Source organism: Panthera onca, chromosome D1 (genome assembly GCF_046562875.1).
Source record: "Panthera onca isolate mPanOnc1 chromosome D1, mPanOnc1 haplotype 2, whole genome shotgun sequence".
NCBI lineage: Eukaryota > Metazoa > Chordata > Mammalia > Carnivora > Felidae > Panthera > Panthera onca.
The window spans coordinates 96,880,697-96,892,931 of record NC_138348.1 but is presented as its reverse complement, the minus strand read 5'-3'; the positions used below and the strand labels follow the sequence as shown (position 1 = coordinate 96,892,931).

Below are 12,235 nucleotides of genomic sequence, written 5' to 3'. Positions count from 1 at the left end.
AAGAAAGGCAAAACAAATTACAGTGATCAAAAATGAAAGAGAGGGCATCACTATGGACCCCATGGCATGAAAAGGATAATAAGAGAATGCAATGAACAACCCTACACCCAGAAATGTGATGACCCAGATGAAATGGACCAATTCAGTGAGACACAATTTGTCAAAACTCTTATAGGAAGAAAGAATCTGAATAGCCCTATGTCTAAAAAAGAAACTGATTCAAGAATTCATAAACTTTCGGGGCACCTGTGTGGCTCAGTTGGATGAGCGTCCGACTTTGGCTCAGGTCATGATCTCCCGGTTTGAGAGTTTGGGCCCCACGTGGCTCTGTGTTGACAGCTCAGAGCCTGGAGCCCGCTTTGGATTCTGTGCCTCCCTTTCTCTCTGCTCCTCCCCTGCTCACACTCTGTCTCTCTCTCCCTCAAAAATAAATAAACATTAAAAAAAAAGAATTAATAAACTTTCAAAACATAAAACACCAGGCCCAGAATTCACTAGTTAATTCTACCAAACATTTAAGGAAGAAATTATATAAATTCTCTATAATCTTTTCCAGAAGATAGAAGCAAGAGTACTTCCTAGTCTATGAGGCCAGGATTACCCTAATACCAAAACTGAACAATGAGATTACAAAACAAGCAAACTAAAGACCAATATCTCTCATGAACATAGATGCAAAAATCCTCAAAAAAAAAATCACAATAAATTGAAGCCAGCAATGTATAAAAATAATTCTACACCATGACCACTAGGGGTTTATTCCAAGTAGGCAGGGCTGGCTCACTATTCAAAAATCAATTAAGGTAATGCACGCTACCAAAAGACCAAAGAAATGAGGAAATATTTAAAACTGAATGATAACAAAAATGCTATATATCAGAACTAGGAGACACAACTAAAGCTCTACTTAGAGGCAGAAATGTAGTTCTAAATGTATATTTTAGAAAAGAAGAAAGTTTGGGGCGCCTGGGTGGCTCAATCGGTTAAGCATCTGACTTTGGCTCAGGTCATGATCTCACAGCTCATGGGTTCGAGCCCCGCATTGGGCTCTGTGCTGACAGCTCAGAGCCTGGAGCCTGCTTCGGATTCTGTGTCCCTCTCTTGCTCTGCCCCTCCCTCAGTCATGCTCGCGCTCTCTCTCTCTCTCTCTCACTCTATCAAGAATGAATACACGTTAAAAAAAATAAAAAAAAAGAAAGTTAGAAAAAGTATTGTAAATTATATTTAATAAGAAAGAGCAGAAGGAAGGAAGCAATAAGTAGAAAATAATGAAACAAGAAAAAATAAAATAGATTTCACAGAACTGATCATTGATTCTTTCAGAAGACCAACAAAATTTGGAGACTAATAAAGGAAAAAAACATGGAGTAATTAACCAGTATCTAAAATAAAAATGAAAAATGAACTATTCGGACCTCATCAACATAAAAATCTTCTGCACAGCAAAGGAAATAATCAGCAAAACTAAAAGGCAACTGACAGAATGGCAGAAGGTATTTGCAAACGACATGTCAGATAAAGGGTTAGTATGCAAAATCTATAGAGTACTTGTCAAACTCAACACCCGAAAAACAAATAATCCAGTGAAGAAATGGGCAAAAGACATGAATAGACGTTTCTCCAAAGACATCCAGATGGCCAAACGACACATGAAAAAATGCTCAACATCACTCAGCATCAGGGAAATACAAATCAAAACCACAATGAGATACCACCTCACACCTGTCAGAATGACTCACATTAACAACTCAGGCAACAAAAGTCATTGGCCAGGATGTGGAGAAAGAGGATCTCTTTTGTACTCCTGGTGGGAATGCAAACTGGTGCAGCCACTCTGGAAAACAGTATGGAGGTTCCTCAAAAAATTAAAAATAGAACTACCCTACGCCCCAGCAATTACACTACTAGGTATTTATCCAAGGGATACAGGTGTGCTATTTCGAAGGGACACATGCACCCCCATGTTTATAGCAATACTATCAACAATAGCCAAAGTATGGAAAGAGCCCAAATGTCCATCAACAGATGAATGGATAAAGAAGATGTGGTATGTATGTATATATATACACACACCCAACAGAGTATTACTCAGCAATCAAAAAGAATGAAATCCTGACATTTGCAACTACATGGATGGAACTGAAGGTATTATGCTAAGTGAAATTAGTCAGAGAAAGACAAATATCATATGACTTCACTCATATGAGGACTTTAAGAGACAAAGCAGATGAACATAAGGGCAGGGAAGCGAAAATAATATAAAAACAGGGAGGGGACAAAACACAAGAGACTCTTTAAATATAGAGAACAAACAGAGGGTTACTGGAGGGGTTGTGGGAGCAGGGGTGGGCTAAATCGGTAGGGGGCATTAGGGAATCTACTCCTGAAATCATTGTTGCACTATATGCTAACTAACTTGGATGTAAATTAAAAAAAATAAATTAAATAAAAATGAGTTATCACTGCAGACACTGTGGCTCTGATAAATATAATAGGATATATTATACACATCTCTATACTAATACATTTGAAAATTTATATGGAGTGGACAAATTCCTAGAAAAATACAACTTACTGAAACTGATACAAGAAGAAATAGGAAAATCTGAATAGTGCTATAATTAAAAAATAAATTGACAAAAAAGAGAAAGAAATTGAATCTATAATTTAACACGTTCCATATAGAAAACATCTAGGTCAAACAGCTTTGTTGGAGAACTTTAACAATCAGCTAAGGAGTTAATAATGCTAATATTACACAAGATTTTCCAGAGAATAAAAAAAAAATGACTTTCAATTAATCTTATGAGACCAATAAGAAAAAGAGCAATTCAATAGAAAAAAGGACCCAGACTCTTCATGAAAGAGAATATCAATTTGCCAATAAACAGAGAAAAAGAGACTCAACCTCTTTGTCATTAAGGAACCACAAATTAATCCAAAATAAGATACCATTAAAGAATCATCAGAATGGCTAAAATTAAAAAGGCTTCCAGTACCAACTTTGATGAAGATGTGGAACAATTGTAACTTTCTTTTCTTTTCTTTTTTATTTTTTTTTAACGTTTATTTATTTTTGAGAGAGAGAGACAGAGCATGAGCAGGGGAGGAGCAGAGAGAGAGGGAGACCCAGAATCCGAAGCAGGCTCCAGGCTCTGAGGTGTCAGCACAGAGCCTGACACGGGGCTGGAACTCACAAACCGTGAGATCACGACCTGAGCCAAAGTCGGACACTCTACCGACTGAGCCACCCAGGCACCACCCCCCCCCTTTTTTAAAGGTTTATCTATTTTTGAGAGACACACACACACACACACACACACACACACACACAGTGTGAGCAGGGCAGGAACAGAGAGAGAGGGAGACACAGAATCCCATGCAAGCTCCAGGCTCTGAGCTGTCAGCACAGAGCCTGATGTGGGGCTCGAACCCGGGAGCTGTGAGATCATGAGCTGAGCCAAAGTCAGACGCCCAACTGACTGAGCCACTCAGGCACTCCAACAATTGTCTAACTTTCATAACACTGTTTGTCAGGAAGGTAACCTGGCACAACCACTTTGGAATATGTTTGTTAGTATTACCTAGAGCTGCACTGGCCAGTGTAGCAGCTAGCTCATAACCACATTAGCTATTGGACACTTGAAATGTGGCTGGTCCAATTGCTATAAATGTAAAACACACGTTGAACTTTGAAGATTTAATATGTAAAAAACAATGTAAAAATATCTGATTAATAACTTTCATACTGAGGACATGCTGAAATGATAATATTTTGGATGTGCTGGATTAATAAAATGCACGCTTAATATTAATTTAACTTTTAAAAAACCTTTTTAATGTGGCTACTAGAAAATTCTAAATTACATATATGACTTGACTTGTACTATATTTCTAGGATGGTGCTGATCTAAAGCTAAGATTCATTCACTTTTTATTTCTGGGTATATTCCCAACAGAGATGTGTATATACATGCAGGAAAAGTTAAGCACAAGAATGTTTATAGCAGCATTATGCGCAATAACTAAAAACCGGAAATAACCCAAATGCCCTTCAACAGTGGAATGGATAAATAAATAAGGGGTAATTACAATAATGAAATACTATTTAGCAACAAAAATCAGTAAACTATAACTGTATTCAACCACCTGGATGACTCTCGCAATGTTAAATCATCTCATTTGATTCCATATGTAAAGTTTAAATGGGAAATTAAGCTACCGTATTAGAAGTCGGGATACTAGTTTGGGGAGAATACTAGCTGTAGTGACTGGGAGGAGGCTTTGGGAAACTGGCAAAGTTCTGTGACTTGGTAGGGTGGTGTTATGTGGGTTTTTGCTTTGTAATAATTCATCGGGCTGTACATTTATGTACATTCGTATGTGCAGTAATCTGTATGTTGTTATCCCTTCATAATAAAAAAAAAAACTAAGAGGGGTTAGTGAGGCTTATATCAATTTGTTGCAAATATTTTTAATAAATGCAAGGCCTCTTTGAAAATAAAGGTCTTCATGACTGATCCATTTATGTAAATTGCAGAAAAGTAAATTAAGAGTTGTTTTTTGAAGACCATATTTTGCCCAGTAAGGAAATCTGGATACTTTCTAAATAAATCGTTCTAGGTATGACTCTCTAGTTTAAAATAAAAATATCTCTGCCCTTTGCTTGGTCAGGAAGCTTGGCATGACAGTCCATTTCCTGACAGATATGTCAATAGTGTTGACAAAAATAAAATAAAGAATCTCAGAATTGCAGAATTTAAGGGGACACTGAAGCCTAACCTTTTTTTCTGAGTTGTGATTTCTTTGTGAAATCGATGGAATCGAGGGCACTTCCTCTTGAAAATGCATATGTGTACAATATAGGTATATATATAATATTTTACACATAATTTCAGTTGGCTCACCATGGTAGTTTGTCCAGTCCAGGTTATTTGGTAGATAAAGCTCTAAAGCAGAAAGAGATCAAGTGACATGGCTGGTTAGTGGAAAAACCAGTTCCAATATTGCAGACTCTTAATTTCCAAACGAGTCATTATTCTTTCAAGTAAAGCAGTTTCCTTCTCCTGTGTACCCATATATGTATTATATGTAATATATATATATATATGTTGTATATAATGTTGCATGTAATAGATATATATGTATTATATGTAATATATATATGTAACATGTATATGTTGTTGTTCTCATATAATTCTCATATATGATTGAATTCTCATGTAATTCTGTCCTTATCCTTTTGCTTACTTGAGAGATGCTTTCACCTAAGATGACTCCCCTTTTTATTTATTTATTTTTTTAAAATGTTTATTTATCTTTGAGGGATAGAGAGAGAGAGAGCAAACAGGCGAGGGCAGAGAGAGAGGGAGACACAGAATCCCAAGCAGGCTCCAGGCTCTGAGCCATCAGCACAGAGCCCGACGCGGGGCTCGAACCCACGAACCGTGAGATCATGACCCAAGCCAAAGTCGGACGTTTAACCAACGGAGCCACTCAGGTGCCCCTGCCCTTTTTAAAATAATATCCTATAAATTATTCTGTATCACTGTATTTGAGGCTATGCATTGTCTTCCGGACCACACTGTAGGAACCATGCCTTATCTGTCTTTGTTTTCCCCACACCACCTAGCTAAGTACAAGAAATATATCCATTATAAAACCAACATGTGTTGCATTAAAAGGACATGCAAATATGTGACTGAAACTTCATGATAGAATGATATCCTGTAATTACAGCGTTATTAGGAGCTTAGATTCTGGTGTCAGACTGACCTAAATATGAATTCAGCCTCTGCTATTTACTAGCTCTATGTTTTGGGTGTATTACTTAACCTGGGTCTCACTTGGTAAATCCGATGGTACCAAACTGAATTTATACGATCATTGTGAGGATTAAGGAGATAATCTACGTGAAATCTCTTGAGCAGTATCTGGTACCTAGATTTTAGTTAGCTGTGATTGTTGTTATGACATACTCAACCCTTGAATTAAAGACTCAGTTGGAGCACAACAGATTTAGATTCTTCGAATTATACTGGTCAACCAGTCTACCCAATCCTGGAATTATTCACAGATGGTTCTAACAGATTCTGCTTTTGCTTAAGACATTCCAGCGACAGGGAACTCATTAGAACCAACTGAAGCAGCTCCAATTCTTCCAAAGTTCTTCCTTACTATTAGGTTGAGTCATATGAAATTGCTATTTCTGGGTCAAAACAATTAAATTATCAACAATGTATTTAAAAAGACCAGAAATTTGTCTTTCTATCCTTGCCTCTTGCTTTGACATCGTCTCTCTCCTTCTACAGGACAATCCTTTAGAGACAATGGAGAGTCAATGGGGAACAAGACAGACCTAGCTCCTGCCTTCAGTGAGGTTTACATGCTTATTAAGGAGACAACAAAATAAGCAATTGTGTATCATTTTCAGATTCAAGGAGCTGGAAGAATAACTTTGCAAGCAAAGGGCTTAACTGAGCGAATTCCCGCGGAATGTATCACACATGAGGAATTGAGGGTGTAGAGCAGCACTGCCGGAAGACTTTTCTGTGATGATAAAAATGTATCGGCACAGTCCCTTATGATAGCCACCAGTCACCTAGGGCTACTGAGCACTTGAAATGTGGCTAGTGTCATGTCACTCAGGAAATGCAATTTTAATTTAACTTAGTTTTAATTAATTTAAATTTAAATAGCCATCTGTGGCTAGCGGCTACCAGGCTGAACAGAGAGTATAAAGGAAGAGGATAAAAGGACAAAAAGATGAGACTGGAGAAGTCAGCAGGGTTCCAGACCATGAAAAGCCTTGAGGAGCATGTTAATAACTATGATTTTCACCTCAGAAGGATTTTACATTCCAGGGTATATAACATGATGAGATAGGAGTTTTAGAAACATAGGATTGGCTGCCTTATGGAGATAGACAGGAGAAGGGTAGAGAAAATGGATCTTGTCTTTAGGAGTTGGCTCATTAAGGGGAGAGATGGGAACAAAGGCAAAATGACTCAAAGATATCTCAAAGAGACAAAGACATATATAACGAATCACACCCAGTCAAAGGCATCACTCATGTATATGTTTATATACATTGTGCACTCATGATCCACATTTCTTGCCTTTTTCTAGTTGCTCACAGGACATCTACCCTCCCAAGTATTTCTGTGTGTCCCCAGTGGTACCTGAGCTCACAAGGAAGTCTATTAACAAAATATCCACGCAGCATTCACCTTGTTCTTCCTCCTCTGTGCATTTATCACTTTGTTCTTCTCTGGTCCTTGCCACTGACGGTACTTTGAGGTACTCTGAGGGCACTGCTCTGTTCTCTGCAGAAGGAGGAGGAATGTCCCCATCTCAGCAACCTAAGCCACACTGCTTGGCTCACCCTCCCCTTGATCCTCAAAGTATTTTCTTTAACCAGCTCTTTTGGGCTCCCTGCCTCAACTTCTCTAAGCTCTACACATGGGGTAAGACAAAACAAAACAAAACAAAACAAAACAAAACGAGAGAAGTACCTAATTGCTGATGGTAATAAGCCGCCATTGGGTCCTTACCCCCCACTCTAGGAACCAATATACATATATATACACATACATACATATATACATATCACAACTCCTCCCCAGCTCCCTGACACACGCCACATAAAAGCACACACATCTTATGTGTGTAGCACATAGAACCTTGCAACTCCTAGCACGTCAGCTGACACATCCATACAAGGCTGAATTCTCTTCAAGATCAGCCAACACCATCCCTATTCCATATACGCCCTTGCAAAAGAAAGGGACAAAAAAGTACATAAGCAATCACAGCCCAACAGCCACAGATAAGGTGTATGGGGCTGAAGCAATAGCATGTCATAATGTGAAGTGCATGGACTTTTACTCTGGCACCAGACTGACCTGGATTCAAATCTCAGCCGGATCACTTTTCCTAACTGGGCGGTCTTGGGCAGATCGCTTAACGTCTGTGAACTTCAGTTCTCGGTTCTACAAAATGCCTACGTTTGCGAGTTGTGAACATTAGAAACAGCCCATGTACAGTGTGCCTAGAAGGTGCCCAATGAATGGAAAGCGGGGGTCTCTCCATCGGTGCTGGGAGCATTTGAAAACTCAGGATGCCAGAGGCCCTTGCAAAGGGGACGCAGAATCAAGGCCAGAGTGAGTGCGACCACATCCCGATGCAAAAGCATCCTGGGACTTTATTAGATTACAGCCGTGAACTCGCCTAGTGAGGAAACTGAAGCCAGAGGCAGGAAGTGAGTTAATCAGGGTCACGCAGCAAACCGGTGCCAAGGCCGGGACAAAATTCCAGGTCAGTCCGGAAAGGTTCAGCCCAAGGCTCCTTTCTGCAAGGCAGCAGCCTTCCCAGCTGCCCAGGTTCTGCTCTGACCCGCCCCTACCTCACTCTGATGTGACAATTCACTCTTGCTTGGCACCTGAGGTGTCTCCTCACGAGGGCCAAGAGAAAGAGCAGGTGCAGTGTGTTTGTAGAGACTACCAGGCCCTTAAAGACCTCCCCGTCGCCATGGCAACCCGAGCTCGGTTGCCGAGGACCCGCTCCGCCGGCGCCCCCTCCCCTTCACGCAGCGGACGTGACACGTGCGGCGGGGTCACGTGTTGTTGTTGGGCCGCGAAAGCTGCTTCCGGGTCAATGCAGGACACTGGGCTCCGGCGGCCAGAGTGGGGGACGAGGTGAAGCGGAGCCGGGCCGGGGCCGGCCGGGACCAGGCCGGAGGCCGAGCGGCGGCGGCGACGGCGGTGGCCGGGAGGGGGGAGGAGAGGCGCAGCCCGAGGAGCCGCCGCAGCAGCTCCCCCGCCTCCCGGGCTGAGGGGTGAGTGGAGCCCGGGCCCGCCGGCAGTGCCGGCTTCTCGAGGCCCCGGGAGCTCCCCTCCGGAGCCGAGGCGCGGAGGGCCGCTCCTGCTGGGGCGCAGTATGGGGGGGGGGGGGGGACGCCGGGAAGAACTCGGAGCCGGACGAGGCCTGCCTGGGAGGAGGGGAGGGCTGGGCCACCTGCCCGCGGCTGGAGGGAGGACGGGGCCAGGCCTGGCTGGGGAGGCGCGGGGAGGGCCCTGGGCTGGGAGGAGGCGGAGGGCTGGGTTGGGGGGGAGCCCGAGTTCCTGGGAGGCTCCGGGCTTCTTGCCTTGCCCTAGGGGCGTGGGGGTTGGAAAGATGCCCTCTGGCTGGTAGGAGATGGAGACGGGTCTGGGGCTGCGGGGGAAATAGGAAACTTTGTCTTCGAACCAGTGTATGGGGTGGGGGTTGGGGGGGAGTAGAGGACGTGTCCCCCGGGAGGTTTGGTGGGGAACGGGGCGGGCGGGCATTTCCAGGCCGCTGGGACGCTAGGCCTGCTCCTTCCAGGGGCTGATGAAAGGACGCGGTAGTTTAACAAGGGCCCTGGGGAGAATCGTTTTGCCCTCACATTGGGAGACTTTGAGAAGGAGGGAATTGGAGTAAGATGGGGCCTGAGAGGAGGGTACCCGGCCCTGGGATCTGGGAGGGGGGCCAATGTAAGGATCTCCGTGGAGCTTCATTCTTTGTTGGGGATGGGGAGCATTGAGTTCTAGATCCTCGCCTAGGAGGACATTCTGGGAATTGGTGAAACGAGAAGATTTCATCCCGTCTTCTCTTGGCACAGTGATCCTAGAAGTTGCAGTTGAGGAAAGTTGGTTGGAAGAGTTGAACGGTTGACAGCTAGTGGAAGAAGGAGGAGCTGTCGTCTGAAGGTTGCTAAGTTACTGGGAGTTTGTAGGCAACCGCCTAGGGTTGTCGTTCGGGCAAGTTAGCGGTCCTTTCAGGTCCAGATACTGGCTTAGCTGGGGCTGTCCCCGTTCTGTGTATGCTTCCCTGGAGCTCTGAAATTGGTTTCCAAGAGTCCCTTCGGAGCGAAGAGATTATATGTAGGTGCTGAGGACTAATGAAAACACTCAGCCTTTGGGTCCTGAGGCATTAGAGCTAGATCTCTAGGGTAAGAGCTTGCAAACTTTTTTTTTTTTTTTTTTTTTACACATCATGCCCCATATGAAGAAGCACTTTTTACATTATGATCTAGTACATACCTATATAATGAGTGAAAAGTTTCGCAGAGCACTGTTTACCCTTAGGACATGTGTTACATTCTGATAAGTTCTATTCTGTTCCATTCACTTTTATTAAAAAATGCTGACTGAAATCCACCAAATTGATTTGTGGGTCACAAGCTGCTGCTTGAAAAACACTGTCCCAAGGCACAGTTCTTTGGCTTCAGTTAGTGTCCTAACTGACAAGTTACAATGGTGTTGTATGGTTCTACAGAGCTAGGATGATTATAAGGAGATGAGATTATAAGTAGATTGGGGGGGGGGGGGGGTCAAGCCAGCCAGGTGCAACTGACCGCTTCATTTGTTTACATATTTATAACATGTAGCATATTTGGTGTTTTGGACCATAATCTTAACCTTTGGTATCTTAATGTGGCCTGATCATTTTATAAAACTTCTGAAGTACGTGCATGCTTTAATTGTCTCCATCCTTTGCTGTGTCAAAGAAAATGAGAGGCCTAATCCTGTTGAGTTGATTTATCCCTACAACATACTTAAGGTAATGTTAATGTTATGGTGTTGTAAATATACATTGGTTTGCTTTTCTGCCATATTTAGAAAAAAATCTCAAGCTGAAACCTAAACTCTTCTTATCCAATAATACATGGTATAAGAGTTATACGTAATTAAAGATACAGGTACATGGTTTTAGTATATACTTTAAACTTAAATCGTAAGTCTGAGTATAACTTTGAGTTAACATCTTAATTCCCCCCACGAAAATGTTTTTATCTGTTTGTAAAATAGATGAGGTCTTCGTATGAACAGTATTATAATGAATATTGGTGAGTATTGGTGAACAGAGAGACCTTCATGTGTTGCTATGTTTAAGTCTTTTTAAAGGTTGTCACCCAGCCTGTTGTTACTTGATGTTGAGTGTCAAATAATGTCGCCTGATTTCGGGAGGTAAATGTATAGGGTTTGTATTTAAGACCAGTTTATTGGTGTTAATTTTTGTTGAGGATGCCTTCATATTATTTGGAACTTGGAATTCCAAGCCATAGCCATCAGAAAAGAATTGCCCAAATTAAACTTCATCACTGGGGCCATATTCTTGATGAGAAGCCTTATGAAAGCATTCTTAATCATCTTCAAACTTCGTGTGTTGTAAATTATATCTTTATTGATTGATTGATTATACCCTGGGTACTGGTGAGAGGGTCTGTGTTGGCATGTATCAGTCATCCTTTAAAAATGATCTTTTTTTTAATCAGGTAAATATTTGTTTTTGAAATCCTTGGCTTTAAAGAATGTTTAAAAGCTTTCTTTTTGTGGTAGTTGCTTGAAACATGAAGGAAGAGTCTCATTAATTTCGTTTTCCTGGGAATCATGTGTACCTGTCAATAAACAGTTGTGGAGAATTTACCCTGAGTGATTGTGTGTGCTTTTTTTATAGTTTCATTTTTTTCTCTTGAACCTCAGACTCTTAGGTCTGTCTACCTATAGTAGGCTCTTTTCCCCTTCCCCTTTTTGCTTCCATACTTCTCTGGGTTTGGAAATTAGATGCTTATATTTGTTAGAACTTTGTGTAAAATAAGATTGTGCAGCTCTGAATAATGTTCTTTCAATTATATATGTATGTATATTATATGTATACTAATACTTTTTTTTAGCGTATGAACTACGTGACATGTATTTTGGCTAGTCAGAGGCCTATTTATTGACCTCTTAATTGTGGGCTATCTTTAAAGTAAGTGAACTCTTTATATATTTAGTCTAGTTAGGCATATAAGAAGAATTTCTAAAAAGAAACCGGAAACTGACAGTGATAAAGGACCTAAGGAGTGAAGCGATCAGCCGTGATTGTTGCCTTTGCCCTACATGCAATGAGTCATTAAGAGTTGCTATTCCTCCCTTTTTAATCTTTTTCGTTACCCTCTCTTGACTTGGATTTCTTTGCAATTAGAATGCTAACAGCCTCACTGTTCCCATTGTCTGTTACTCTCATTCTACTTGATCTCACACAACTTCATCAGAGTACTCTTCCCAAGAACAATGCCCTAATTTATCATTTCTCTTCTCCAAAACCATTAACTTCCTAGTGCCAGCACTGGATAAAGTCTACACTGTTTAAGTTGACATTGACGGTATTCTGGAGTGGCTACTTTTATCCTGACCCTGTTTTTCCATTCCTAAATGCAGATCCTCTGTTC

The 12,235-nt window shown here is 41.6% G+C and overlaps 1 protein-coding gene across 3 annotated transcripts in view; it reads left to right on the top strand.

The window, feature by feature from the left end:
* Nucleotides 1-8,722: 8,722 nt before the first annotated feature.
* The window catches only part of TBCEL (tubulin folding cofactor E like), a 76,176-nt gene continuing 72,663 nt past the window's right edge, over nucleotides 8,723-12,235 (top strand). For all 3 annotated transcript variants that reach the window (XM_060605053.3, XM_078432860.2, XM_060605052.3), the window contains exon 1: nucleotides 8,723-8,836. The gene's annotated coding sequence lies outside the window, so the exon portion shown is untranslated. The remainder of the gene's footprint in view (nucleotides 8,837-12,235) is intronic.